General features: G+C 44.1%; 1 protein-coding gene across 12 annotated transcripts in view; it reads left to right on the top strand.

The window, feature by feature from the left end:
* LOC142472489 (uncharacterized) overlaps nucleotides 1–26,057 on the top strand; it is a 377,773-nt gene that overhangs the window by 288,722 nt on the left and 62,994 nt on the right. For 7 of the 12 annotated variants that reach the window (XR_012789730.1, XR_012789729.1, XM_075579539.1 and 4 more), the window contains exon 1: nucleotides 20,847–20,991. The exons of 3 other annotated variants lie outside the window; for them this stretch is intronic. The gene's annotated coding sequence lies outside the window, so the exon portion shown is untranslated. Of the gene's footprint in view, nucleotides 1–20,834; nucleotides 20,992–24,818; nucleotides 24,909–26,057 lie in introns of those variants that run through there. 2 more of the 12 variants (XM_075579545.1, XM_075579544.1) reach the window with 2 other exon arrangements.

The following is a 26,057-nucleotide window of genomic DNA, read 5'->3' as shown; positions in this document are numbered from 1 at the left end:
TTTGGTTGGCCCTTTTGTGGAGATGGTTAATATGGACCTGGAGAATTCATGTCGTACATATAGAATTATTTTCGTTGCAATCCAGGGGGAGCATAGAGGGAAATAGAACAAAAAGACAAAAAACAATCTAAGTGTAGACAGTTTCAAATTAGTGTAAAACTCTATGTCTTGTCTTGGCTCATATGTTGTGCCTACTTACAAGATGTAAGTTGTATTCAAGCGGTTTTGACACACAATGGTCTCTGCTAAGGATGTTTTTCTCCACTCTGTGATGCGGTCTCCAATTCTCAGCTCAGCAACCACGTGTATGTGAAAAAAATGATACCATAGTGCAGACCAGTACAATATTAAAACTAGACTTTATAAGGTTTAAAAATGGACACTTACAATAAAAACATATAGTTTAAGCATTTTTCACAATCATTGTGATCAGGGAGAGAAGAGTGTGTTAACTTCAGGCTCACCCGCCTCCTCCGATGTGACTTGGTGTATTTCGTCTCTCTCTGGGACTGTGTGTCTCCGGCGGTGGACTGCGTCCTTCCAGGCTGTATCCCCCCGTGGGCTATCAGACTCCCCTTCAGCTGTTGTTCGCAAGTACTGCACTTGGAGCTGCCTCTCGGGTGGATAATCCTGCCTCTCTCTCCGCCGGTGCGTCACTTCCGCTCCGTCCCGATACGTCACTTCCGGGCGCGGCTAGGTGAGTTTCTGTATGGCAATCTCGAGAGTGGGAGCCGTTCTGAGAGGAGAGAGGAGAGAGGCGAGATTGCCATACAGAAACTCACCTAGCCGCGCCCGGAAGTGACGTATCGGGACGGAGCGGAAGTGACGCACCGGTGGAGAGAGAGGCAGGATTATCCACCCGAGAGGCAGCTCCAAGTGCAGTACTTGCGAACAACAGCTGAAGGGGAGTCTGATAGCCCACGGGGGGATACAGCCTGGAAGGACGCAGTCCACCGCCGGAGACACACAGTCCCAGAGAGAGACGAAATACACCAAGTCACATCGGAGGAGGCGGGTGAGCCTGAAGTTAACACACTCTTCTCTCCCTGATCACAATGATTGTGAAAAATGCTTAAACTATATGTTTTTATTGTAAGTGTCCATTTTTAAACCTTATAAAGTCTAGTTTTATTATTGTACTGGTCTGCCCTATGGTATCATTTTTTTCACATACACGTGGTTGCTGAGCTGAGAATTGGAGACCGCATCACAGAGTGGAGAAAAACATCCTTAGCAGAGACCATTGTGTGTCAAAACCGCTTGAATACAACTTACATCTTGTAAGTAGGCACAACATATGAGCCAAGACAAGACATAGAGTTTTACACTAATTTGAAACTGTCTACACTTAGATTGTTTTTTGTCTTTTTGTTCTATTTCCCTCTATGCTCCCCCTGGATTGCAACGAAAGTGACGATTTGTGGGACTAGTGAAACCAGTCCCTACCAGCTGGGTCTGAGCAGGGGGTTTGAACTTTTTATTATCATTTGCACGTTATTTAAGCACATTATTATTGTTGAAAAATCAGTAGATTTTATCAAGAAATTCACTATAAAGTTTAAGTGTACACTAATAGAGTTAGCGCCGTTTCTTTCACCTTCACTTAGCACGAACATATAGAATTAGGCATGATAATTTTAATGTTCAAGAGAAAGAGGCTGTTCAGAGTTTGGAAAGCAATGCTTCTATACAAGAATCCATGAGACTATTGGGAGATAGGACCACATACCTCCCCCTTACAGGTGACCCTTTGGTGCAGTTTCAGACAGAACTGGGGGATTTGCTGACTATTGGCTTGAATAGTGGGGCTAAATGTCAAGATGAATTTGATTTTCTGTCTATTCAGTTTCCCCGCACTCCTTTGTTTTACTTTATACCGAAAATCCATAAAAGTCTCACTTCACCCCCCGATAGACCTATTATTTCTGGTATTTCTTCACTCACTTCTAATCTTTCCCAATTTATTGATCATCACCTTCAACCTATAGTCACTGGTGTTAAATCCTATTTGCGAGACCCGACACATATACTGTACTACAAATTTTGAAAGATCTGGAATGGCAGCCTGGTTATATATTGGCTACGGCTGACGTTACATCTTTATATACTGTGATTGATCACAAACTAGGCTGCCAAGCAGTGTCTCGTATATTGGAAAATAAAAATAATTATTCTTTAATCAAAAGGAGTTTTTTGGTGGATAGCATTTGGTTTATTTTGACTCACAATTATTTCACCTTTAATTCACACTATTACATTCAGAAATGTGGCACCGCTATGGGCACGAGGTTTGCTCCTAGTTATGCCAATTTATTTATGGACAGCTGGGAGGAGGAATTTATTTGGAACAACTGCGCTCAAGGAGCGGGCCTGGTGCTCTGGCAGCGCTACATTGATGATGTGTTTTTTGTTTGGTCAGGCAGTCAAGCCTCACTAGATGACTTCTGCACCTGTTTAAATAGCAACCATCACAACCTCAAATTCACCTGTAATCACAGCACTGAGCACATTGATTTTTTGGATTTGCACATTTATATTAATCAAAACACACTACATACTAGGACTTTTTTCAAGCCAGTACAAGCTAATAACTATGTACGTGCAGTTAGCCAGCATAACCCACAGTGGCTGCGCAATATCCCTAAGGGACAGCTTATGCGTCTTAAACGCAACTGCTCTGAGGATGAGACTTTTAAAGTGCAGGCCAAAGACCTAAAAAATATATTTATTGCGAGAAAGTATTCAGAGAGTCTCTTAGATGAGGCATTTGAACAAGTTACCAAAATAGAGAGAGATACTTTACTCAGATATAATAATAAGAAAAAAGACACAAAAGAAAAATGTAATAATAAAGTTGCTTTTATTACCCAATATAACAAGATGGCTCCCAAAATAAAACAGATTATAAACAAATATTGGCCCATCCTGTTAAAAGATGATATATTGGCGGACATTCTCCCAAAGAAACCCCAACTGATATTCTCAAAGGCTAATAACTTAAAAAGTGTGAAATGTGTGGCTTGCTCTTATAATGTGAATGCTAAACATTTTACATCTAATGTAACCTCTGGAAGCTATCCCATTAAGACATTTATAAACTGCCATTCAACTTTTGTAATATACTTGCTCCAATGCCCTTGTGGCTTGCAGTATATTGGCAGAACCGGGAGAACCTTCCAGAGACGCATTTATGAGCACATCTATAACATCAAGAAAGGATTGGTCACACATAGTGTCTCTCACCATTTTCTTTTGTGCCATAATAAAAATCCTAAAGGTTTACGATGTCAGGCCATCGAAGTGGTTCAGCCTAATTCAAGAGGTGGGAGTAGATTAAAGCAGGCCAGTATGCGTGAAGCATACTGGATTTATGAACTAAAAACACTCTCCCCAAGAGCGCTGAACATAGACTTCGAATTAAAAGCCTTTTTATGATATGTTATTAAGTTCATTTTCTGTCAGCCCCTTTGTTTATTTATTATTTTAAAACTCAATTTTTAATGTTTTAATGTATCGTTTAATGTTATGTGTACTGTATGTTTAGCAAGGCTTGATGTTGTAAAGCCCTGACTATGGCAATTGTTGGGTTAAATCAACTCATGTCATCCAATTAGCCAATTAGAATTAATGATACAGTGTATATATACTGTAGTGTGTCAGGGCAGGTTACGCCCCCTGAAGAAGTGCGCGCATGCGCATGAAACGCGTTGGGAGATCATTGTTTTTAGAGCTGGCGTTTTGTTGGTGTAGAGGTTACCGGTCAGCAGTTATCGGTTAGCAGTTGTGCAGGCTGCAAGGGGAAAGGAGAGGAAGAGGAGCGTTGATTTCGGCTACACCGCGGCGTGTGACGTCACATCCACCCGGAAGTTCCGGTTTTCGTTCCACTCACCATCCACCCCTACCAAGAGGGAACTCTTGAAAGGAGCTACGGTCATCATCTTTGAGGAGCACCGGTGCGATCTCCAGCCATACTGCCTTATACCGTTTATTGTCCTGTAAGTAGCGTTTTAATTTTACCCCTCTGGACACCAGTGCTGTGCCCTCCGGAACTCATTATTTTGTTGTCAATAAATAGCTTTTTGTTAGGATAATAGCCTTGCTAGTGTTTGTTGTCATCGTGTGTTATGTCTGTTGTGTGTATGTTTTTCATGTTTTTATGTCAACATTTTTGGCGTACTGCACCATAATCTGTTTTTTTCCAACTTTTCATATATTGCACTATCATATGGTGTGAGCCGTTCGTTGATCCCATCACTGCCTGCTCATTCAAGGGCACTTTTGGGACTTTTCAAAAGACGGTTTGGTTTCTCTTGGATTGATATTTATTTAATGGACTGTTTTGGCGCCGGCAATTCTTTCTTTTTTCTGTGACCTATTTTCTCACTGTACAGTCAGTGTTATGGATTACAGGTGTTTTCTGGCATATAACGCATAATGAATACAGGTCACAGGTACATATATACATAGTATCATTGTAAGGCCTATTATAGCTTAGAGTATACTGTTAAAATCCTGGTTTTCTTGTCTTAGAAATAATAGCTTGTTTTGCTCAGAAGTGGCAGGATATTGGGACATGTTACATAGACATAAAAGGGGAACTAACACCGGTAAACACGCCGTGGTTTGAACGGTAACTTATGAAATATCATATGTCACTAACTATAATTCCTAGATCGTAAACATCATACGTCACTAACTGTAATTCCTAAATCATAAACATCATACGTCACAAACCACAGATCATGGACACATGACACGTGACACACGTACTGCTGCGGCACAGATTATTCGAGCATTTGCCCGTTCTGTGCCGCAGCAGTAGCCTGGTGCACGCCCGAGTGTGACGGGCGCGCGCCGAAGCAGCGGAAGAGCGCCCTCCGATCGGGGCGCTCTCCCTACCGCTGCCGGGTCCGCCGGGTCCCCCGGAACCCCCTGCCGCTGTCCCGCGATCGCGGGACACCAGGGCTCCCTCGGGGAGCCCCTGGACACGCGTGCAGGGGGCGCACGCTCCCGATGACGCGTGACCGCGCGTCTATGACGCGCGGCACGCCGAGGGGCGGCCACTAGCAAGCCGGGAGATTTCCCGGCTTGCGGTACCGACCACACTTCAATAAAGTGTGTCGGTAGTGTACGCAGCAGATAATGCACCCTATAATAGGTTTGCCCGACTCCATGTTAGGGAGAGAACCGAACTTAGGTGTGAAGTCACACAGATGAGACTTGAGCTGGGACTGGCTGACCTATCGTAATATCTTTTGGTTTGTGAGTATTGACAATGCATATCTAGTTATAATCTCTGCATAGTTAGGAATGGATTGGTAACATACTGTAACTGCTAGCCATTAGCTTATAAGAAGCTTGTTCTGATATTTTTGATATTTCTGATATTTCTGAATATTGTTGTGATACAATAAATGATAAACCTTTTCTTATACAAACTCTGAGTAACCTTTCTTTATAATAATCTCACGATACCCTCCATAATATCATAATATGTGAGAGTGTGGCCGAGACTTTTTCAAGTGCAACATTGTGGTTTGTGTTCTCTGCTTAGTGCAGGATATAACTTACCATAAGGCGACACTTGATAAAGGAAGGTAGGTTTCTGAACCCAGATTATGGCGCCCCAACGTGGTTAATTACTCATGAGTTGTATAATAAATCTTACGTTACCCATTTAATCTTGAAAGTACACGTGTATGCTATTTCCTCTTTATAAAAGAGAAGGTACAATTTTCATTATATATATATATATAGTATATCATGGCTGTTACAGATTTTGCACGAGTTGCAGATCTGAATGTTTTAATGAGGAATCAGTATCAGAGAAATCTGATTGACGGTGAAACTCTGGCATTTGAAATTCAATTTGGCCCGTGGGGACCTGGGGCAAGATACTGCTATCTAACAATAGACACCACAGCTGATCCAAACACATATCAGTACATACAACAGGCATATGATCCGTTGACACACACGATCATTAATTTGACACATAATGCAGCGACTGTCATTTTGGGACAACAGCCTGTGATTGCTACAGGTGTGGACAGACATGGTCCTATTAATTCTGGTGCGAAATATGGGGAGAATCGCACACACTTATTTACACCAGTTACATTACCTGAGTTAACACAAGCAGCACGCGACGTTCTGACAGAGCGCGGAAATGCAACTGCAGAAATCACGCTGTTAAGAGAAATTGTTAATGCCCTCTTAGCAACAAGAGGAGCTGCTCCAGCGCTAATTGACGTACCAGCTCGGGTACAAGTTTGTATTCCCATGGCGAACATTAAGGCTACTATTGGAAAGTTGCCAACTAATCCAAAAGACATTGCATTGTGGCTTAATGAGAGAACGCATTGTTTAGATGGGGTGTATCCTACACCGACCGCAAATCAGAAACTTGCTTTAGTGAATTCCCTGCTACCAGTGGGTTTGTCAATCCCATTGGCTGAAGCACGAGACTGGGATTCAGTCATCAGCAATGTGTATGAGAAAACCCATGGAAAAGTTACTATCTCATCACTGGCAGATACGCTAGGACAAGTTAATAAGACTAGTGGGATTGTAGCAGCTTATATTCTGGGGTTACGCTTTACACAAGGCAACCATGAGATTGTGTGGGGTTGTCTGAAGGCTTTGATTAAGGGACAAGGTTTGCTGTTAGACCTTGAAAGACAAATACAAGGTGTACCAGTAGAACAAAAACCAGTTATGGTTCCTGAGATTTTGAAAAATACGTACACTCTCGTTGGCAGATCTTTGACCGGGGATCCTATTGGGTTAACTAAGCCACAAGCCAGTGACAGGAAGACAGAGCGATCGAACGCAGACAAGAGGGGAAATTTTCTTGTCCAAGAGAGAAAGTGGAGACCTCCGTTCACCCAGTATCAGACTCCAGTTTATCTTAGAGACGAGCAGTGGGACAGAAGAGGTAATTTTCAAAGAGATAATAGAAGTTTTCAGATTCCTACACAGAGACAAAACACTCCTACACCACAGACTACACCACAAAATACACGCTTTGAACAGCAAGCTCGTAATGAGGGTGCAGTGTCCAGATATAATCTGAGACAATACATTAAAACTCCTTACAGATATGGGCAAGGCAAGGCTAGCGAAATTAAATTTCGTGACAAGCGTACAGGTTTTGCTACGCAGACTTCAGGACTAACAAATAGCCAACGTGAGGTTAAGCAAGCTGCAGCAGCGACACCGGTTTGTTGGGAAGATAACTCACTTCCCTGCAGACCTCCTCTTTGAGGAATGACAAACTTAACGTTGCACATTCACTACAAGGGAAAAGATTATACTGGCCTATTAGACACACAAGCCGACATATCCCTTGTAAGAACTGATATTTTAATAGATGAAAATGATGTACACGACATCACGATACAAACAATTGAAGGAAATGGCACTTATCCTTCATATTATTTAGACTTAAAAATTAATGACAGAAAGGTTTCTATTGAATTAGTTGAACATGACAGATTAAATTGTGACTTTCTAATAGCATACAAAGATGTGGCTTCCTTCTTTACAATAAAAGAGGAAGTTACAGAAAACCGCAAGCAGACGGAATTGACTGTGAAATTTGACTTGGAAAAAATTATCACAGATCAATGTAATGAAAGTGCTTTTAAAGACAAAACAAAATTGTATAATTGGTTAATGACACACAAATATATTTTTCAACAATGGGAAAATCAGGTGGGATTAAGAAAAGGAATTGTACATAATATTAATACATGTTTTACACTTCCAAAGAAACAGGCACAATATAAAATTAATCATGCCGCCTTACCAAGCATACAAATTGTAATCAATGATTTGCTTAAACAAGGAGTACTGCTTGAACAGTATAGCCAAATGAATACTGCAGTATATCCAGTGCCTAAAAAAGATGGTTCATGGCGAATGGTGTTAGATTATAGGGAAGTGAACAGAGTCACACCTTCAGTGACAGCACAGAACACACACTCACCTTCAATCTTAAGCGGATTACAGCGTAAACGCTTTAAAACTACATATGACTTAAGCAATGGGTACTTTTCCCATCCAATCACGCCTGAGAGTTATTGGCTAACCGCATTTACCTGGCAAGGTAAACAATTGGTTTTTACACGCTTACCACAAGGTTTTGTAAATAGTCCAGCTTTATTCACAGCAGACGTAGTCTCACTATTGTCTAAATTTGACAATACAGAAACTTATGTTGATGACGTTTATCTATCACATGACACAGAAGAAGAGCATTTTAAAGCTATGACAGAAGTGTTAATTACATTGACAGAAGCAGGTTACCTTGTTTCCTTAAAGAAATCTCAGCTTGCAAGAGAAACTGTGACATTTTTAGGCTTTGAAATAGCTGAAAATGGCAGAGGCCTCTCTACTAATTACAGAGAAAAAGTTTCCAACATCAGTGTTCCTAAATCACTAAAACAGTTAAGAAGCATTATTGGGTTACTGAATTTTTCAATGACGTTTATCCCAAATTTTAATGTACTGATTGAACCATTACATCACGCAACATCACGCGAGATTAAGTCAGAGCAGACTAGACCGAAAACACCTTTTAAATGGTTAACAGTTGAGGATGAGGCATTGCGAAAGTTATTAGCAGCAGTTAATGATGCTTCCTACTTAGCGCAGCGCGACCCGACAAAACCATTGTCAGCTTATGTCAACATTTCACCTCTAGCTGCATACATTAGAATTTACAATGCTATGGAAACAGTACCAATTACATTATTATCTTATGTATTTACAAATACAGAGAAGAGATATTTGCCGCTTGAAAAACTATTATCAGCGATTACACTCACAGTGCTGAAATCACGTGATTTGGCACAGGGACAGGATATCTATATATACACTTCAGTAGCTTCACTAGCAACAATGCAGAAACAGACCATTCCGGACAGGAAGGCGTTAAGAAGCCGCTGGTTAAAGTGGTACACAATTATAGAGGATCCTCAAATACATTTTGTGCATGATAAAACTTTAACTACACTAGATGACCTCCCATCCCCTTTTGAAGGAGGGACATGGGAAAATCAAACACACCCAAATGATTTTTATACATGCATTTTCTACACAGATGGTTCAGCTGTAGACTCCAGCAGAGAAGGAGTGAATAAATCTGCAGGTTCAGGGATTGCGAAATATGACGCACATATGAATTTGTTGCACAGTTGGCAATTACCTATAGGAGATCACTCTGCACAGTTTGCAGAGATTCATGCATTAGCTTTTGCTATGAAAGAAGTACTTACAGTTAAGGGACATGTACTTATAGTTACAGATTCCGCTTATTTAGCACGTTCAGCACTGCAGGACCTACCAATTTGGAGATCAAATGGATTTTTGAATGCCAAAAGGAAACCACTAACGCATATAGCTACATGGAAGGCCATTGCGGCCTATCTTGAGCAAAAGCCTGATATTGAAATTGTACACGAGCCAGCGCACAGAACGCTTGGTTCATCGGTTCATACTATGGGTAACCAGTTTGCAGATAGTCTCGCGCAAACTGTAAGTCAGAAGTTTGCCGTTAACAAAGTGTTAACAAGGGCACAGTCAAAGTCAGCCAGTCTCGATGCAGAGTTGTATGCTTGTCTGGATGCTACCAGGCCTAATCCACCTGGGTATCCTAAGAAATACTCATTTAAACAAGTCAACAATAATTGCATGGTTGTAATTGATGCTAATGAATTCATTGTTCCCCCTGTAGCAAGCAGGATGCAGATCGCTACGCAAGCACACGACAGTGTGGGACACCCTCACCTAGGGAGAGAAAACGTTTTGTTGACACTGAAACACAAATACTGGTGGCCGAACATGAGGAAAACAGTTAAGACAGTTCTAAGCAACTGTAAACCATGTCGGTTGGTAAACAGTCCTAATCATCAGACCCCACCATTTATTATTAATGCAATACCGAACAAACCGTTTGATTTAATATATTTAGACCATATTGGACCTTTGCCAGCATCACATTCCTACAACCATGTTTTGGTTTGTGTTGATGCTTGTACAAGGTTTACGTGGTTATAACCCGTTCGTAGTGCGACATCTAGCTCTACGCTTAATTGTCTCAACACCTTAGTAAGTGTGGCTAAGCCCAAGGCCTTTCACAGCAGCAGAAACCAAGGAGTGGGCCGCAATATTAGGTATTGATTGGGCCTTCAGCTCACCGTGGCACCCGGAAAGCACTGGAATTGCTGAGCGTAAAAATTACGAGGTAAAACGACTTTTAACCAAAATGCTATCTAATCGTCCTACACAGTGGTATCCACTCTTAGTTACAGTTCAAATTGGCCTAAATAATATTCCTAACACAATAACTGGTAAAACACCACATGAACTGTTATATGGTACTCCTATGAATACACAGTTTACTAATGATTCTATTTCTGTCCCAGGGAGACTTGAACAAATATTAATTTTACAGGAATTGAGGGATTCTTTTTCCCATACAGCCCACACACCACGTAATCCTGCAGCTTGGATGCCGCAGATTGGACATTCGGTCCAGGAGAGGGTTGCTAAGGTAAAGCCGTTGCGGCCTAAGTGGAAGAAACCTACCACAATACTGAAAAAGATAAATGAAAGAACCTTTGTTATCAAAGATACTAAAGGCAGAGAAAGAAAAGTGAGTATCGATAATCTTAAACCTACAGCTCATTGCAGTAACGACACTGTTCAAGATGGAGGAGACACCGTATCTGCGACAGACTTCGATGGAGCTGCAGCCTCTCGAAGCACAGATTGCAAGACAACAGGATGTGGAAAATAATCATGCAGGTGAGGTCCTACAAGCTGAAGCTGACTTCCCTGACAGTGACCAAAGACATATATATGTGTTACCTGCCATACCGGATCAACGCAATATTTACCGGAAGGCCTACCAACAATGGCTAAGGTGATCACAAAGAAAAGACTGTTAAAGACTATTTTGTGTCTCTCAATCTGTTTTGCTTTTCTAGCAATATCGGCCAGCGTTATTTTCCGGTTACAATGGCATTTTGTGACTCAGCAAGAAGGAGAGATCATCAACTGGAAACGTACAGCTGCACACGGTATTACCACACCAGACTCCGGAATCGTGAAACGAGGACTACACTACGATTTGAAACCGGTGGAGGTACAGTCGGTGGGTATACCTCAAGGTGTGTATTGGAAGCCGTTTCCTAAACCTATCATCCAGAAACGAAAGACTTTGGGGATTTCACAGGTTGTGCTGTTTGATTCTACTGTGCTAGCTAAAGAAGCTGGTATAACTACGCCAGGAGGAAGGAAGCTGGTGACACAACATCTGAATGCACAGATGCAACAGCTGCAATCTACAACCCTGAAATATGATTTACCCCTTCATGACCATTGGAAGCAGCAAAGCTACCGTGAACAACGTTGTCATGCTGAATTTGGACATTGCTATTTCATTGACTTTCAAGGAACACGTAAATGGCCAACGAAGGAGCTGAAAGCTGATCATTGCCCTCGGCCTGGTGTGACCATGGACAATATAAGGTATAAGCAATACCCTATTTTCTATCTGAATACAGGTCAAATCACTCAGAACGGATTCGTTCCCAACGGACAGACTGATCCAAGAGTGGCATTCTGGGAAGGTGCTGAAGAAGAAGAGTACAGAATACCTGGAGGGGTAAGACCTTATACTTCTGCTGTTTTTTGCACTGACAGTATTTACTCAGAATGGTGGAACTCATCAATAACCGCTGAGGACCTGTTACACAAACTTCAAGATGTGATGGAAGATGCTAAAACTGGACAGCTACAGACAGCAGAACTCCCGAAAGAATGGAATACACAAGGTGATGGTATGTTGTTTCGTGAACCTACAGCATGGGACACTTGCACTCAACCACGCTTTGCTACATTTACCAATACTACATACTACAGCCATTCATGTAAAGGTTTCAAGAATGCGTGTGGTATCACATTGGAGAAATTGATCAATGAAGGAATCTGTGATAAGGACACTACAGTATTCAAATACGGTTGTAAACCGTGTTCTTTTTATTACAATCTCACGCAAGGCTATTTTAACTGGCAACCGAAAATGATTGATCAAGGATTTTTACATTTTTCTGGGTTACGAGGTTTTTGGTGTGTGGAGCGAATAGTGATTATGAAACCTAATTACAAAGTCTACTCCCTGTTCCAGAAATGTCTCAATGATAGTTTGCATATGAATGTAGACACGGTAATCAGGGCAATGAGCGATTTGATGAATGTTCAAATAGCTCCAGATGATAAACCCTGTGATTATGATATGTGCACCACACATAATATTGTTAACATGCCCTACTCAGAGGCAATGTGGGGTACGAATGCAACAATTAATGCCATAGTGTATTATGAAAATGACACAGAGTTCATGAATGAATGTAAAGTTTCAAGTAAAACATCTACAAGACAATTGCTTACTAACGATGATGTTCTTATAACCACAGGACACCTGCTGAATGATTCTGTTTCTGTTATAAGTCAAATCTCTGACTCAAATGATGAAGAATTAAGGAGAGGTATTTTGGTGTTAAGAGATCACATGATAAAATTTGTTTCCTACACAATTTCAGACATAACAGTGTTATCTGAAGAAATTAAAGCTTTGGTTATTCTTAATCACATTACTTCTATCAGGTTAACATTGCAAAGTAAAAAGGTTGACATATCACTTTTAAATCTCACTTTGATCGCACAGACTCTCAATTTAAGTCCGAAAGAGTCTGAGATCCTGGCATATGTTTCACAAACCACAGTTTATGACATACGAGAAAGAAACCACAGACGGGTTCATAACCCTGATGACTCTTTATGGGAAGTATTTTTGTACTATGAATTATTTATTCCAGGAGACGTATATACAACAAATTGGGAACTGCTTAATTTTGGACACATAACACACACAGGTTCTTATTTCGCAAGGGTGCAGGTTGCTCAACCATTTCAGTACATGTCTGTGAAATGTGATCGTGAATTTTTCATCAGCACTATAAGATGTGTTGATAGAGGTTATTTGATTTGTGATGACATTATACAGCACATGCCTTGCAATGATCAAATGCAAGGTAGCAACTGCCCGATAACTGTAATGCCTATTCAAACTCCTTTTACATTAATTAATTAGATAATGGGAGTTACATAGTATTATCTACAGAAGAGGATTGCGATATTCCTCCTTTTCAGGCATCACTTGTCACGGTTAATGAGAGTATACAGTGTTATGGTACTACATTTATTCCACCTCTGTTACATCAGACATTCACATCTGGAGTACATTTCCAGGTACCAGCTATCACACTGATCCTTCCTCACATGACGGCCTATTTGGCACATTTAAAGAAAATGAAGGTTACTATAGGGTTCACACATGATATAGTACATACCCTTTTACAGAGAGTTCACAGTGAATTACTACGTGTTGATTTACACCCGGGTGATTTTCCCCAGTGGTTAACTACACTAGGTGAATCATTGAAAACTTTTTGGCCAATGACAGGTAATTTTTTGACGAAAATAGGCACAAGCCTACAATCTACTGGTAAAAGTATTTTTAGTGGACTAGGAAATGCGTTTGGAATCCTACTGCACCGACACACTTTATTCGAGCAAATACCCAGTATGTACCTGGCAGATACCTGGAATGCGCCGCTCCTCACCTCTGGCAAGCCCCGTTGCGTTTGCCTTCCCAGCCTGGGTTCATGCCTGGCTGACGGGCGGCTGATCTGTTAAATGATAATGATTAGGATTTAATAGGCTGCAATACTTCGCGTGTCTACCAGATGGCATAAATTCATGAATTGTAATGCAGTATATATATATATATACTGTGCAGTATTGCAGCCAGCGGGAATAAAATGCTTCAATCCCTGCTTGGAAAATACCTCAATGCACTCGGGCAGAAAACAGTCACAAACCTCAATACACCCGGGTATACCCGAATTCGTGGGACTAGCCGAGCTCGAATAAAGTGTGTCGCCAGTGTAGGTTATTTGAAACCACTATTGTTTTTTATTTTAGGGATAATAATCCTTGTTATTTTGCTTCGTATTTTCTCATTTCTTCCGAAGATGAAGATGAAGAGGCGTTCAGCTTAATCACATTTTGCTTTCTAGCATATATTCTTATATTTTTACCTAGATACTAATATACTGTTTTAAGCACACAGGTCAAATCTAACCTGCTGCAGTATGCTTTGTTGCAAGGACACAGACGAAAAGAAAGATACTTCACAAATCTTGCGTCTACGACGTTCCTATCAAACCTCCATGAGGATGTACTTAGATTAACTGGTTTTGCCACATCGGAAACCCCGCAAAGTGCATGTAGTTCACAACACGATGAGAGACTTTATGTATCAGGACTCTCTTGCTTCCTCTGGACCGTTTTCAGTTTTAACACCTAATGGGACATTGCTACCGCGTAGCTTGCTAATGTTATGTAATTTTTGGCAAGTGAAATCTTTGCTACACTGGCGACACACTTTATTCGAGCTTGGCTAGTCCCACGAATTCGGGTATACCCGGGTGTATTGAGGTTTGTGACTGTTTTCTGCCCGAGTGCATTGAGGTATTTTCCATGCAGGGATTTAAGCATTTTATTCCCGCTGGCTGCAATACTGCACAGTATATATATATATACTGCATTACAATTCATGAATTTATGCCATCTGGTAGACACGCGAAGCATTGCAGCCTATTAAATCCTTATCATTATCATTTAACAGATTAGCCGCCCGTCAGCCAGGCATGAACCCAGGCTGGGAAGGCAAACGCAACGGGGCTTGTCAGAGGTGAGGAGCGGCGCATTCCAGGTATCTGCCAGGTACATACTGGGTATTTGCTCGAATAAAGTGTGTCGGTGCAGTATCTCTTGGTGATCAACCCAACTTCAAGTGTAGAGACATTCACCGTCAAATATTTCAAATGTCTTTTTATACAATTGAAGAAGGTCATATCAGCATTGTTAGCCACGGGTCATATAATTGTACCACTTTGCTTGCATGTTCAGGTAATAAACATCAACATTGTTTTGGTGCCCGTTGGAATACTACGCTTTTGAGTATGTATGAACGTCAACATTAACCCGCTTTACAATTGGGTGATTTTTACAAATTGATACCTTCCCATCGTGAAATAACTTGTGCACATATGCGCAGTTGTGGGTGTTTTGGCGATCAGTCACATACTCCTGTGAGTTCAAGCTCATCAACATCAGAGAGCTGTGACACTGTCTTCCAAATGTACACATAATGAATATTTTCTGCTTTGATAGTTTTTCTGCATTTGCAAAAATATGATAATTATGTGTAGGAGAGGGTGTTATGGATTACAGGTGTTTTCTGGCATATAACGCATAATGAATACAGGTCACAGGTACATATATACATAGTATCATTGTAAGGCCTAGTATAGCTTAGAGTATACTGTTAAAATCATGGTTTTCTTGTCTTAGAAATAATAGCTTGTTTTGCTCAGAAGTGGCAGGATATCGGGACAGGTTACATACACTACCGACACACTTTATTGAAGTGTGGTCGGTACCGCAAGCCGGGAAATCTCCCGGCTTGCTAGTGGCCACCCCTCGGCGTGCCGCGCGTCATAGACGCGCGGTCACACGTCATCGGGAGCGTGCGCCCCCTGCACGCGTGTCCAGGGGCTCCCCGAGGGATCCCTGGTGTCCCGCGATCGCGGGACAGCGGCAGGGGGTTCCGGGGGACCCGGCGGACCCGGCAGCGGTAGGGAGAGCGCCCCGATCGGAGGGCGCTCTTCCGCTGCTTCGGCGCGCGCCCGTCACACTCGGGCACGCGCCAGGCTACTGCTGCGGCACAGAACGGGCAAATGCTCGAATAAACTGTGCCGCAGCAGTAGACATAAAAGGGGAACTAACACCGGTAAACACGCCGTGGTTTGAACGGTAACTTATGAAATATCATATGTCACTAACTGTAATTCCTAGATCGTAAACATCATACGTCACTAACTGTAATTCCTAAATCATAAACATCATACGTCACAAACCACAGAGCATGGACACATGACACGTGACACACGTACGCAGCAGATAATGCACCCTATAATAGGTTTGCCCGACTCCATGTTAGGGAGAGAACCGAACTTAGGTGTGAAGTCACACAGATGAGACTTGAGCTGGGACTGGCTGACCTATCGTAATATCTTTTGGTTTGTGAGTATTGACAATGCATATCTAGTTATAATCTCTGCATAGTTAGGAATGGATTGGTAACATACTGTAACTGCTAGCCATTAGCTTATAAGAAGCTTGTTCTGATATTTTTGATATTTCTGATATTTCTGAATATTGTTGTGATACAATAAATGATAAACCTTTTCTTATACAAACTCTGAGTAACCTTTCTTTATAATAATCTCACGATACCCTCCATAATATCATAATATGTGAGAGTGTGGCCGAGACTTTTTCAAGTGCAACATTGTGGTTTGTGTTCTCTGCTTAGTGCAGGATATAACTTACCATAAGGCGACACTTGATAAAGGAAGGTAGGTTTCTGAACCCAGATTACTTGCCAGGCTGCCTATTTTGTAATTTCAACATTCATCTATAGTATTATTATTAATTTTTAGCGCTGTTTTACACCGTCTTTTTTCCGCTGTACCCAGTAAGTGTTTTATTAAGTGTAATTGTGCAAGATGTGTGTGTTTGTCTGAAAAGAAATAAATTACAATTTATTTTGCCCGCCTTGTTGTACTCAGTCTAGAATCCTGGTATTAATGTGTGTATAAGTCTTGATCTCCCATGACAGTCATCCAAATTGATAATCACGAAAGAGTTGAGAAGTTCCCTGAAGATTTCGTTGACAAAATCTTGAAACACGGCTGGGGCATTACATAGACCAAATGGCATGACCAAGTACTCATAATGTCCATCTCTGGTATTGAATGCAGTCTTCCACTCGTCGCCTTGACGAATACGGATGAGATTATAGGCCCCATGTAAATCTATTTTGGAGAAAATGTTAGCGCCTTGCAGGCGGTCGAAGAGCTCTGATATGAGGGGAAGAGGATAACGATTTTTAATGGTGATCTTATTGAGACCCCGTTAGTCAATACATGGTCGTCGCATCCCGTCCTTCTTCTTTACAAAGAATAAGCCGGCACCAGCTGGAGAGGTGGAGTTACGGATGAATCCTCTCTGTAGTTTTTCGGTAATATATTCTCTCATGGCCTTGGTCTTAGGCAAGGATAGTGGGTGAGAGGCTCCTCTGGGTGGAGACGTACCTGGGAGTAATTCAATAGGGCAGTCAAAAGGGCGATGTGGAGGTAATACTTACGATTTTACCTTATCAAAGACGTCACTGAACTCGGCATACTCCTCAGGCAACAGTACCCTTCCCTTTTCCCTGGACATGGTGTTTCCACAGACACTACTAGATTCCTTGAATGCAGTACTTGGTACAGAAGGGGCTCCATAGGATGGAATCCTTGTTCAGCCAATTCACCCGGGGGTTATGAATCTGTAGCCAGGGAAGGCCGAGAATTATTCCTACTGAAGGTGTGTGTAACACATTAAATTGAATCTTCTCCAGGTGATCATTTCCGTCTTACGGTGAAGAACCTCGGTCTCCAATGAGATGAAGGCTGGTTGGAGTGGTCTTCCATCAATGACTTCCAGGCCTATGGGGTTCTTCTTACGTCTGAGGAGAATGTGGTGACGTTCAGCAAAACCTTGGTCTATAAAATTGCCTTCAGAGCCTGAATCGAGAAAGGCAAGAGTAGACACAAAAAACCCGTCTCCAGAAAGAGTGATGGGAAGGAGAATCCTAGAGGAGTTATCATCAGAGATAGGGGAGAGAGAAAGTGTTCCCAATGAGACTCCCCTGGTTCACAAGGGAACTTTGCGTTTCCTGACTTATTGGGACAAGAATAGGCAAGGTAACCGGGAGTACAACAATAAAGACAAAGACCAGAATTCTTGCGTCGTTGCTTCTCAGATTTAGGGAGACTAGAACCCCCTAGTTGCATGGGTTCGGAAGTGTCCATTTGTGGTAGTTCAGTTGAGCTCACCTGAATGGGAGTGATCCTTGACGTGAGGATCCGGTGATGCGCTGTCTCTGACCTCTCCTGGATACGATGGTCCACTTTGATGCAAATGGCGATAAGGTCTTCCAGATCGGTGGGACGATCGTGAGTAGCCAATTCGTCTTTCAGGGTTTCGGAAAGGCCCCGCCAGAAAGCAGCTAATAAGGATTCATTATTCCAATCTGTCTCTGCGGCAATGGTCCTAAATTCGAGTGCATATTTCTCAACTGGACGGTTACCTTGGGAAATATAGAACAAAGTAGAAGCAGCAGATACCTTACGGCCGGGCGTATAGAACACCCTATGGAACTCTCTGGTAAAGGCTCCGATGTCTTGAGTGAGATCAGATCACCGTTCCCAGATGGCAGAGGCCCAGGCAAGTGCGTTATCTGTAAGAAGAGAAACAATGTATGCCACTTTGACGCATGAAGAGGTGAAGCAGGAAGAATTAATCTCAAACTGGATAAAGCATTGATTCAGGAACCCCCGGCATTTGTGGGGATCCCCTCCATAGCTGTTGGGTGTAGGTAGACGGGGTTCGTGAAGAGGAAGGGAGGCAGTCATGACTGAGGAGACTACTCCAGGAGTGACAGAAGTATGAACAGGCCTATACTTATGTAGGGAAAGAGTGAGGGATCTGAAGCTCTCATGGAGGGTTCACATATAATGGTCATTAGCCTCTAATTTCTCCTCAATATTGGACATGACGTTGGCGTGCGTGCTCAGGACTCTTCCTACCTCAGCGGGGTTGAAGTTTGTGTGGCTGATCATACTGTAACGCGTAGGTCACCACAAACGAAGCTCAACCGCGGGGCTGAGGTAGGGAATTGAGAAACGCCAACTCACAGCCACGTGGGCGCGCCGAGGAGATTGGTCTTGCAAGCCGTGTCGGGAGTATGGAAGGTAGAGTAGTTGTTATACTTGCCGGGTCTGGATTGGAGAGTAGCGGATCGTTGGGGTACTTTGCCAAGTTCTGGATTGGAAAGTGGAGAGTAGTCGTTGGAGGATAGCCGAGATCAGGGTTGTAGAGATCAGGATGGTCGTACGTAAGCCGGGTCAGAGTTGGAGAGATGCGGAGTCCAGTGAACGAAGCAGGGGTCAGGCAGCAGAGAGATCAGGCACAAGGAAGGGCACAAGGCAGGATAAACAGGGAACAAGGCAGGAATGCAGCAAGGCACGGCGTCACACAGTAAGGTTATGCTCAGCATTGGGTGTCTGGGCTGAACAGGTATTTAAGGAGCCTTCCTCCAATGGGAAATGGAGCGTAACAAAATGGAACGAGCGGATAGGCTGCTGGGTCGCGCAGGTGCGCCCTATTGTGCAGCCCGATTAGGTCTGGGGGTGGAGTTTTGTCATGTGCGCATCACCGACGTCAGGAGGTGGCAATCCGATCGTGCGACACTCACTCACCGTGCATGCCCGTCATCAGATCGGGAACAGAGCCTGGAGGCGGGTCCAGAGGGAACCTGTCTAGCACGCGTCACTGACGTCAAGGGATGGCGACTCAATCGCGGGCCACTCGCGCACCACGCATGTCCATCTTCGGAGCGGGGGCGGAGACTGGGGAAGGATCTGGAGAGGCAGGCAGATCGCACGTCGCCCGAGCGTGCGCAGTGGAACCACCGTGGGACCGCAACTCCCAAGTGCCAGATGTAGAAGGCTGAGGTGAGTTCCGGCCATCAGGAAGCCACCGCATCCGCCCTTCCGCAGCCACCAGCCCCCCCGCAGCCACCGGTCCCGACCTGACACCATTCCCAAGATAAGTCTGAATTTGATATATATTGGGGACGTGGGGGTATTTTGTATAAGTATTGGGGAGGTGGGGGTAATCTGTATATGTATTGGGGAGGTGGGAGTATTTTGTATATGTATTGGGGAAGTGAGTTTTTTTTGTATATGTATGCGGGGGGCGTGGGCGTATTTTTTATATGTATTCGGGGGCTTGGGTGTATTTTTTATATGTATTCGGGGGGGGCGTGGGATATTTTTATATGTATTCAGGGGCGTGGGGGTATTTTTTTATATGTATTCGGGGGGAGTGGGGGTATTTTTTTATATGTATTTGGAGGGAGTGGGGGTATTTTTTTATATGTATTCGGTGGGCGTGGGGTTATTTTTTTTATATGTATGGGTGGAGGGGTCGCATTTTTTACCATTGTGTCCAGTATTTTTGGACAAGTCACCTGACTATGTGTGGGGAGCAGAGGGCTGTGTCAGACTCAAGGGGCTCTGTGTGGGGGAAAAAGGGGGGGGGGGGTCTGTGTGGAGAGCAGGAGGGCTTAGTGACAAACCCTCGGGAGTTCTGTGTGGGGAGCAGTGGGGGGGGGGGGGGGGGGGGGGGTTCTGTGTGGGGAGGAGGGGGCTCTATGTGGGGAGCAGGGGGGCTGTGCGGGGAAATGATAAAATCAGGACAATCTGCATTTCAAAGACAAAACCAACAGCCCTGTCTGTGCTGCCCCAGCCGTCTGTGACAGAGAACAGGTGTATGTATAAATGTGCAGTACTTTAGCTGTCTTACAGACTCAGGGGTTATGTTATCATATCCAGGTCCAACAGGAATATACACATCTATATGCAGGATAAACTATCTTTCCCTGGCACAGATTCTGGGAAATTTTACTGTCTTGTCTCTAATCTGCACAGTATGTGACACTATCTGTACTGAAGTATATAAAAACTACAATTCCCATGATCCACTTAGTGTGAGCATGCGCAAGTAGGATATAGAGGTTTGACCCGGATGTAGTGAGTGTCTCCACTCCCTGGAAATCAGACCATTGAAAAAAATAGAAAGTGAACCAGAGATCCGACTGCATCAGAGAGATCATAGAGGCAGAAGCAACCAAGCAAGGTGCGTGTCACTCTGTGGAGAGCTCACATGCTCCGGTGGGCCAAGGTAGGGACAATAACCCAACTGTGCCCGTCCATGTGTCCCCTTCTGCGCCTCCCCCCTATTTCCCCCCACCTCGCCGGTGTGTCCCCCCTTCTGCCTCCACCCCGCCGGTGTCCCCCCCCCTCTGCCTCCACCCCGCCGGTGTGTCCCCCCTTCTGCCTCCACCCCGCCGGTGTGTTCCCCCTTCTGCCTCCACCCCGCCTGTGTGGCCCCCCTTCTGCCCCCACCCTGCCTGTGTCCCCCCTTCTGCCCCCACCCCGCCTGTGTGGCCCCCCTTCTGCCCCCACCCTGCCTGTGTGGCCCCCCTTCTGCCCCCACCCTGCCTGTGTGGCCCCCCTTCTGCCCCCACCCTGCCTGTGTGGCCCCCCTTCTGCCCCCACCCTGCCTGTGTGGCCCCCCTTCTGCTCCCACCCTGCCTGTGTGGCCCCCCTTCTGCCCCCACCCTGCCTGTGTGGCCCCCCTTCTGCCCCCACCCTGCCTGTGTGGCCCCCCTTCTGCCCCCACCCTGCCTGTGTGGCCCCCCTTCTGCCCCCACCCTGCCTGTGTGGCCCCCCTTCTGCCCCCACCCTGCCTGTGTGGCCCCCCTTCTGCCCCCACCCTGCCTGTGTGGCCCCCCTTCTGCCCCCACCCTGCCTGTGTGGCCCCCCTTCTGCCCCCACCCTGCCTGTGTGGCCCCCCTTCTGCCCCCACCCCGCCTGTGTGGCCCCCCTTCTGCCCCCACCCCGCCTGTGTGGCCCCCCTTCTGCCCCCACCCCGCCTGTGTGGCCCCCCTTCTGCCCCCACCCTGCCTGTGTGGCCCCCCCAGAGGGAGAAGAGATCAGCCCCCCCCCCTCCAGATAGGGGCAATCACCCCCCTGCCTTGTGTGCCCCTCTGTCATCCCCTCTTCCCCCTCCCTGAGACTACTCTAAGGTTATATTATGTGCTGGTGTATAGTGCGGTTTGGTTATACGATCTGGGGCGGTGAGTAGGGCCGCCTGGTTATACACTCTGGGGCGGTGTATGCACAGAATATAACCAGACTGTATTGGTGCATGGCCAGGTCGCTGTAGATAGACCCTCTGTGACGGTGAAGCGGTACCCAGGCCATTAATAAAGGTATTTGGCCTGGCTGGGTGCCCTTGAGCCATATTGGGGAATTGTGAGTGTCAGCTCTTCAACCCAATCATGGCATGTGGTTGGATGTGTAATAATAAAGATGGATGTGTGGTTTTACTGTTCCAGGAGTGCCAACCAGCGGAGATGTTCAGGGCGTGAGTTTCAGGGGTGATTTTACAGTAAAATGTTGTCGGGTTGTGTTTGGGTAGAAGGAGGCCAGTTTTGCGGGTTACCCCGAATCATGTACTGAGGACATGAGGAACATAGACCACCGGATAAAATCCTCCCTAAAAAGCAGTTTGCAGCTCAACCCCAAATCTCCCTGCTTCAGCACAGACCAGGGCAGTAAGACCGGGCAGGGATCTGGGTTGCATTATAGGTCCCGGTATATGCCCAAACCCCAGAACCCAGTGGGGGGTTCCGTACATCTCACCAGGTATAAGGTGAAGAGAGTTAAAGTATAGTGTCAGCTCTGTGACCCAGTAATGACTGTAATTGAATTAAAAACTGTCTCTCCCACCAGGGATAAAGGTGGTGAGAATCATATCATGTTTTTGAAATGTATGGGTTATTGCAACGGTGGTTCCCTGTAAACCGTGCAAAGGAAAAAGGGTTTTAAAAGCCAGAAGCCCAGCGAATAGCTTTTAGCTAACTTCTGCTAGGAATGTCCTAGCAAGTGGAATTTCGCTGCGATTGCTGGTCAGGTAAAATCATTTAAAAAGGTTCACGCAATTTTTATAAAGCATTATAAAAATTGATGAATACAAGTTTCCCAAGATTTATACGTTTAAAGTGATGTCAGAGAAAGTCATTCAGTGTAGATGAAAATCCCTTTGCATGGTAGCAATGTCTACTCCGCCCCTAAGCTTCAAAGGCGATCCAGGACGTGGAGGTGTTGAACCTTTTGTTAGCAAAGAGGGATGAAGGAAGAGAACTTCAGTAAGCCATCTGGTAAATTGTCCCTCTGCCCAGAGTGAACGGCGTCGGGTAAGAGGGGCAGGATCCCATATGTTAAGTGACAAGTGGGAGAGATGGCGTTTGTCACACATGCCCAGTTGCTATGCTGAAGCTCCCTCTGCCAAACTACACAAGACTGGCAAAACTCCAGGATAGGTGGGATAATTTATTCCCATGCAGTGATTGGCAGGTTAGGTATAGGGAGTTTTAACCCTATAATCCGTGCAGCCCATTGTATTGTATTGTATGTCTTTATTTATATAGCGCCATTAGTGTACATAGCGCTTCACAGTAGTAATACATGTGGTAATCAAATAAATAACAGATAATATAAATAACAGATCATGGGAATAAGTGCTTTAGACATAAAAGTAACATTTCGGAAGAGGAGTCCCTGCCCCGAGGAGCTTACAGTCTAATTGGTAGGTAGGGAGAACGTACAGAGACAGTAGGAGGGAGTTCTGGTAAGTGCGTCTGCAGGGGGCCAAGCATTATGTATCGTGTTTAGAATATCCACAGTGCTATTCATATGCTTCTTTAAGCAAGTGTGTCTTAAGGTGGGTCTTAGAGGTGGATAGAGAGGGTGCTAGTCGGGTACTGAGGGGAAGGGCATTCCAGAGGTGTGGGGCAGTCAGTGAAAAAGGTTTAAGGCGGGAGAGGGCTTTAGATACAAAGGGGGTAGAAAGAAGACATCCTTGAGAAGAACGCAAGAGTCTGGATGGTGCATACCGAGAAATTAGGGATGAGATGTAAGGAGGGGCAGAAGAATGTAAAGCTTTAAAAGTGAGGAGAAGAATGGAGTGTGAGATGCGGGATTTGATCGGAAGCCAGGAGAGGGATTTCATGAGGGGAGATGCTGAGACAGATCTAGGAAAGAGTAGAGTGATTCTGGCAGCAGCATTTAGGATAGATTGTAGGGGAGACAGGTGAGAGGCAGGAAGGCCGGACAGCAGGAGGTTACAGTAATCAAGACGGGAGAGAATGAGGGCCTGAGTCAGAGTTTTAGCAGTCGAACAACAGAGGAAAGGGCGTATCTTAGTTATATTGCGGAGGAAAAAGCGACAAGTTTTAGAAATGTTTTGAATGTGAGGGGCGAATGTGAGAGAGGAGTCGAATGTGACCCCTAGGCAGCGTGCTTGGGCTACTGGGTGAATGATTGTAGTTCCAACAGTAATGTGGAAGGAGGTAGTAGGGCCAGGTTTGGGAGGAAGTATGAGGAGCTCTGTTTTAGCCATGTTGAGTTTAAGGTGTCGGAGGGCCATCCAGGATGATATAGCAGAGAGACATTCAGAAACTTTGGTTTGTACAGCAGGTGTAAGGTCAGGTGTTGGAAAGTATATTTGTGTGTCGTCGGCATAGAGGTGATAATTAAACCCAAAAGATGTTATTAGGTCACCTAGAGAGAGTGTGTACAGAGAAAAGAGAAGAGGTCCCAGGACAGAGCCATCAGGTAACAGATCCATCTTAGTTCCATCTAAGTTCCATCCTGTAACAAGACTTAACATCGTAACTAGTAAGTGTATTTTTGTTGCTGTAATTGTAAATCGAGCTGTGTATGTTCATTGTGTAAATAAATTACAATTTATTTTCTCTTGCTTTGCTCAAAGGATCCGGGTAATTAAGGTGTTAAAAGCATTGGTCTCCCGTGACACTCTCCACTGCCGGCCGCTTCTTCCTTGGAGTAGTGGGTACATTTTAGGGTTTTTAGGGTAACGGGTCAAGATTTTTAGGGTAGAGGGAGAGAGACCAAATCTACATCTACCTGCATCCTTCACAGGCCTCTCTCGCAGGGCTGGTGGTACCAAAGCCGTCCAAGGACCCCACGTGACTTGTGAAGGCCGCTCCACAGCTGTCTGCAGCCCTTTAGGTAATCCTCACCCCCAGTCTCATACATTTTCCCCTTCTCCCCCAGGCCCATACATACATAGTTACATAGTAGAAAAAAGATGCAAGTCCATCAAGTTCAACCTATGCGAAATTTAAACAATAGATACTTTATCCTATATCTATGCTTACTTATTGATCCAGAGGAAGGCAAACAAAAAACCCCAGTCATATCAAATGATATCTCATAACGGGAAAAATAAATTCCTTCCTGACTCCAAGAATTGGCAATCGGATTAATCCCTGGATCAACATCCTTCCCATGTATACTTATTTGGTATATCCCTGTATACTTTTCCTTTCTAAAAAGATGTCCAACTTTTTTTGAACAAATCTATTGTATCTGCCATCACAGTCTCTATGGGTAATGAATTCCACATTTTAACTGCTCTTACTGTAAAGAACCCTTTCCTTTGTTGCTGGTGAAATCTCCTTTCCTCCAAACTAAAGGGATGTCCCCGAGTCCTTTTGTACTGCCCTTGGGATGAATAGTTATTTTGTATTGTCCCTGAATATATTTGTATATAGTTATCATATCCCCTCTTAGACGCCTCTTTTCTAATGTAAATAAATCTAATTTAGCTAGCCTCTCCTCATAAGTTAGATTGTCCATCCCCTTTAATAATTTGGTGGCTCTTCTCTGCACTCTCTCTAGTTCTATAATGTCTTTTCTTAGGATTGGTGCCCAAAATTGTACTCCATATTCAAGGTGTGGTCTTACTAATGCTTTGTAAAGGGGCATAATTATGTTTACTTCCCTTTCATCCATTGCCCGTTTGATGCAAGATGAGATCTTGTTTGTCTTTGTAGCTACTGCATGACTTTGGGCACTATTGCTAAGCCTGCTGTTTACAAGCACGTTTAAATCCTTCTCCATCAAGGATTCCCCCAATATTTATCCATTAAATGTGTAAGTCGAAACCTTACATTTATCTGTATTAAACCTCATCTGCCATTTACCTGCGCACGTTTCCAGTCTCTCCAAGTCCTTCTGAAGAGAAATTACATCCTGCTCTGATTCTATTACCTTACACTGTCACGGTGGACACAACTTTGCCAACACTTTTTATATTTCTGGGTACTTGATTGAACAGAACAAGGAGCAAAATAAATTTGTGATTTATTTCCTTAA

Source organism: Ascaphus truei, chromosome 22 (genome assembly GCF_040206685.1).
Source record: "Ascaphus truei isolate aAscTru1 chromosome 22, aAscTru1.hap1, whole genome shotgun sequence".
Taxonomy (NCBI): Eukaryota; Metazoa; Chordata; class Amphibia; order Anura; family Ascaphidae; genus Ascaphus; species Ascaphus truei.
This window is presented reverse-complemented; position numbering and strand designations above follow the sequence as displayed.